This window comes from Castor canadensis, chromosome 16, assembly GCF_047511655.1.
Source record: "Castor canadensis chromosome 16, mCasCan1.hap1v2, whole genome shotgun sequence".
In the NCBI taxonomy this organism is placed as follows: domain Eukaryota; kingdom Metazoa; phylum Chordata; class Mammalia; order Rodentia; family Castoridae; genus Castor; species Castor canadensis.
Genome location: NC_133401.1, coordinates 46,830,303 through 46,836,311, shown reverse-complemented (window position 1 = coordinate 46,836,311; position 6,009 = coordinate 46,830,303).

Below are 6,009 nucleotides of genomic sequence, written 5' to 3'. Positions count from 1 at the left end.
TTATTGCCTGCTGTATTCTCTCTTTTGTGAGTTACCTATACAATTCCTTGCTATTTTTCTATCAGATATTTGTGGAGGTTTTTTTGTGGGGGGAGGCTGGTATTGGAACTCAGGGCCTGACACTTGTTAGGCAGGTGCTGTACCACTTGAGTCATGACCTCAGATTCTTTTTGCTTTAATTTTTTAGATAGGTTTTCCCATTTTTTAACCTGGGGACTGCCTCAGACCATGACCCTCTCAATATCTGCCACCAGAGTAGCTGGCATCTCAGGAGTGAGTCACCAAACCCTGCCTGGATTTTTGTCTTTTCCTTACAGACAGGTGATATGCTGTGTTTATATATATGTGCACATGTGTGTATTTATATTATATATCTATGGATAGATTAATCAATAGCTATATATATTAGTATACAAAATGACATTTCCATCATATATATTTTTTATTTTTCTTTGTTGTGCTGGGTGGGGGGGTACATTTACAAAAATTCTTACAATATATTAAGTATATCATACTTGAATTTGCTCCCTCCATCATTCTCCTTTATACCCACCATTCCTGGGATAGTTCCAGCAGGTCTCATTTTTCCATTTACATACATGTGTACACAGTATTTGTACTATATTCACCCTCCTACACCCTTTCCCACCTCCTTCCCCCTTCCACTGGTGCCAACACCCTAGCACAGGCAGGACCCATTCTGTCATACTGTTCTCCAATTTTGTAAAAGAAAAAAAATGACACTTTTGTTCACTTAAGATAGAACTTTTGTGTACACATGTATATAAATGGAAAAATGATACCTGCTGAAACCATTCAAGGAATAAGGGGAGAGGGGATAATAGTGAATGATGGAGGGGATGAGTTCAAGTATGATATATTTGACATATTGTAAGAACCTTTGTAAATGCCACAATGTGCCCCTACGAAGCATAATAATTAAAAAATACAATAATTAGAAAAAATAAAACAAATTAAAAAAAATATTTTAAGCCCGTTGTCATATATTTTGTAAATATTTTTCTCTTGTCCTTTTTTCTTTATATTAGAAAGTTTTAAATTTTGTCCACAGCGTATCTTTTCCTTTATGACTTGCTTTCTTATGTCTTATATAATGAGGCCCAACATACTTGAAAGTCACAAAAGTGCCCTCCTCAACTGTGTGTGTGTGTGTGTGATACTTGGCTCTTGATTGGTCAGGGCTGGAATAACAGTGTGAGGTTTATAGTGTGGAGTTTCACTGGTCTGGGGCTCTGTCACACTTCATTTACATTGCCACACTTCAGTAGTGGCAATGCTGGATTATCCCTTTCCTACCATTAATGAGAATATACTTAGGGTTTCTCTGATACTCAGCATCTTGTTGCTTTAAAAAATAAATTTCTCTGAGCTATTAGTTTATTATAATTTTTAATGGATGTTTGATGAATTTTATCAGATGTATCTTTAGCATTACTAAATTAATTGATTGTCTTTATTTGGTTAAATGTGGGAATATTTTTAGGGTTTAATAGTTTTTTGATCACAATTAAATTTTTTAGTTACAATGTATTGTTTGTAATATACTACTGTGTTATTCTTTTAGCTTATTTTCCAATGTCACATTGAAGACTTTTTTACATGTAACTTGGTGAGATTGGCCTGTGACTTTCCCTCTTAGGTTTTCCATGATTTTAGGGTCATATTCCTAGTAAAATAAGCTTGGTAACTTTGTGGTATTTTAATGCTTAGAGTTTATATAAGATGCAAATTATCTGTTCCTTTAATTCATCTGATTTGAGAGCTTTTTGGATTGTTAGATTTTTTTTTTCTTTTTTACTACACTTCTGTTTCTTTTGTGGTGATTTCTCTATTCATGCTTCTATTAATTCTTGGGCCAATTGGAGAAATATTTATTTTTCTTGAAAAACTCTTACCAATTTTTGGTATCTTTGACTTTCTAGGCTGAAGACATGTTAAAGTCTCCTGTGATAATTATGTGTTTTCTTTATCTTCTGAGAGATTTGATTTACATGCTTGGCTTTTTGGGATAGGTAATTCATGACACTAACTTCCATTTGAATTGAACCTTTAAAAATCCAACATAAACCTCTTTGTGTGACTTATTTCTCATTTGAATTGCATTATTCTGAAATGAACATTATTACCACTGCTTTTTTTTTGTAGTATTTGTACTTATAGTTTGTTAATAGTGTTGTTTGGAACAACCTGAATTCTCTCCTATAATTTGGGTCTTTACTTGCCCTATCATTTTATATCCTATATCATCTGTGAAAGACATATGGATACATTGTGTTTTTAACCGAAGTTTACATTTCCTATATTTCTCTCCTCCCTTTCTCCTCTTCTTCCTCCCCTCTCCTCCCCTCCCTTCTCCCCTCTCCTCCCCTCCCTTCTCCCCTCTCCTCCCCTCCCTTCTCCCCTCTCCTCCCCTCACCTCTCACCTTCCTCCCTCCCTCCCTTTCTCCCCCCTTCCTCTTTCTCATCATTTTGTCTTTCCAAAACTATTTTTACTATTTCTAATTATTATTATAGTCAAGAATATAACCATGTTATTACATGTTTTTGCAAAGGGATTGTTACTATAAAATGTAATCTAATTTTAAGACAATATTCTTCCTTTTACTATTTTCTTAAGTCCCCTCTATTATTTGTACTAAAGAAATATCCCTTAACATTGCTCTTTCTAGAAATGGGACAGGGTGAGGGGAATCTCATGAACATACAAAGGATTCTCCTTTTTGGCCATTCCCCATCAATAGGAAGTGTCCGGACCTTTCTCCCCATCAGCAGCCTGCTTTTAGAGCAGTGTAAGACCTTTGTCACCAGCACTCTCTGTCAAGGTGACTTATATTCCTGTGTCCCTGCAAATATACTTTAGAACATATACAAATAGTATAAGATTAATTTTATACAAATAGTATAAAATTAGAGAAATGAAGGAAAAAGTTCCCTATTACAGTCAGATTTGGGGGGGGGTAATATTTCTTCATAATGTATATTTTTCCCCCTCCAAACTAAAAAATAAAACTAGTGGCTCATGTAAAGGCCTATAAAACATTAAATCTATTCAGTGTTAGTTTCCTGTCTGAGGCCATATGATTTCATCCAACAAAAAAGACAGGTTAATTTTAGACTTGCATTCCCAAAGCTTCCCCAAATAGGAATGTGCAACCTGATAATTCCATTTCTAAGCAGTAAAACAAAAGTGGGAGTAAATGAGATAGGACAATAAGCTCCAATGTGACTCAGAATTTTACACAATTGCATCATATAAGTAGAGTTCAAAGGGACAGGGACATGGCTTCTCTAGCCCATTCCGATGGGGCAGCAGGTGATCCAGGGAAAGTGTGGATCTCTCACACAGAATAATTATAATTCATAATGTTATAACAGAATTTTGGATGTATTATATTGAATTTCTTTTACTAAAGCAGTTTTGATCATTTTGATTTCTCTCTTTGGTATTTTCTGTCATCCCTCATCCCACTGGGGGTCTAGTAGCCATGGTCTCTTTAACAGATGAGGCCTTGTCCTAGATGATTGGAGGTCCATAAATGGACCCTACTTTGGCACAGGTCATAGCACATAGGGTGGTAACAACAACCGTGAGGTGGTCCTGTTACTTGTTTGATTCTCTTGTGACTTGTACCCACATAGTACCTCACAGTACTGTTCACTTTCCCTTTGAGCTGAACTCATTCAGAATACTCACATACTTTCATTTTTTACCTTAGCAGAGGCCACTAGGTTTTCACTGCCCTGAAATAATTTTTAAATAGTAAGATTGACTAACAAGGAATATTATTTTATCTACAGGATTATATTTGAGGATAGGAGAGCCCAGGAAAATTGAATTTATGAAAAAGGAACTTATTTTCTACTATGAATACACTTTAGAAGTAATTAGATATTCTAGTGTCCTCACCTGTAAAATGGAATAAACATAGGGTTGTTAAAAGCACTAGAGGATTCAGTGGCTTTGTCTTCAACAGACTTCAGAAGAGTTGGGTTATGTAGAGGGACACGAGTGACCTCTGTAAGGTGGAGGAAGGTTACTGAGGAAGGAAAACTGGAGATAAGGTATCCCTTTGCTACTCTTTCTGCTTGCCCATAGTCTGCTGACCACTACCTTCTTTAAATCACACAGTGCAAGTTTTGGATACATTACTCTTGACTCTGCCAGAAAATATCAGCTCCAATAATTTCTGGCCACTTGGGTAGTGCTCCTTCTGCCACACACACACACTGCCATCCAGGGAGTGTGTGCATTGGGGCAGAGGAAACCATAGCTGGAGAAATGGGCATTTTTCTGGGGGGAATTCTAAGTATTTCTAAAAAAGTGAAACTGGAAATAACTGTGAAACTATAATTTGTGTTACCTATTTCTGAATTCACTGTGACATAATCCACAACAGTACTAGAAAGTATTCTTCACAGGGCTATTTTTTTTTTCTCCATAGCTTAACAAACCGAGAAAGATCACATTCATCAGAAATTCTAGCAGGAGTGAGGGTCCTGATTTCTGGGGTATTCTAATCTTACAACATCTACTAGGGTTTTACTTGTCAAGTGTCCAGTTGGATACTTTATGACTTGGCAATTCAGTTGAGACACACATATGTATCAGTGTATGTTAACAGACTGGAGGAGGCCAGGAGCAACAGGAATGGATTCGGGAAAGGAACTAAGCCCACTTAGTGACCTTTCTAGCACTGTCCTACCCTCCACAGTTCTGACTCATATTTATGAACTGAGTGGAAATCGTCAGAATCATAAAGGCAAAGCAAACCTACCTGCCTGTTGAGATTATTCTAAGTCACATTAAACAAAAAATAGTGAAAAGATCAGGGAATGAATGGGCTAGTCCAGAGTTCAGTAACTTGTTTCAAGAATGAACTGAACAGGTGAGTGGGAAAATTCATAATCTATACCCCCAGGTGTTAAAAATTGTAAGATGATAGGCAGATAATAGAGGTGTTTAATGTTTGCTGCTTTCTGCTGAAATTAGTAATGAAAAAAGTAACTTACTGGTGACTCAAGTGGTAAGGTGCCTGTCTAGCAAGCATGAGGCTCTGAGTTCAAACCCCAGTACTACCAAAAAAAACCCCCCAAAACCAAAAAAGTAACTGCTTTCATATAATGAGATAGATGCCAGGCTTTGCAGAGGGCCATGAATATCAGGGTCTTTCCATATTTATTTTATAGATAGGGGAAACGGCTCTGAAGGATCCATGTTGTCCAAGTGGATAGACGAGCAAGTGGCTAAGCAAAATTCCAAATCTAGTTCTGATTCACAATCATGTTGATCCGGACTAAGAAAGTTAAAAAATAGGAGGGCTATAGAATTGCAACCCATACCTTAGGGCTCATATTGACTCTGACCACGAGTTTTTCTCCCAATTCTCGTATACTGTTTAGAAACAGAATGGCTTGATTATTACAGATACTTGGGTGGAGAGTTTCCTGGAAAACAGCATAAAGGCAGGAGAAATTAGGGGACAAAGCACTTGAGCTTTCTAAAATGTAGTACCTGTTGTGCATTTTGTTCATCCTTACTTCTTTAAGAGCATGGGGTAGGCTTCCTGGTGGCTGACCAAGACACTGAGAAAAATTGGGAAGTGAAAATTATTGACAAAGATGGCGCCATTGTAATTCATAATGATTTGTGGCCCAATTGGCTTTGAGAAACAGGCCAGTGTATGGCAGGCTGAGAAGAGACAAGCAGAGCTCAATTGCTATTAGATATTCTGGAAAGCAAAGCACACATTAGAGAAAGGCATACAGTACCACTAAAGAGCAATCATCTCAACAGGCCTCTCGTTTAAAGTCACTTGGGAGGAGACTTGATAACTCTGTAAGGTGGAGTTTATTCAGTAAATCCACTGTCCAGAATGTCTGTAATGGTTGAGTCCCCTCTTTCTCCATTAAATGTACCTTTAAGTGGTATATTTACTAGTCTTCATATTCTTTGCATAAAGGAACAGGAAAAATCAGATTAATTTTGAA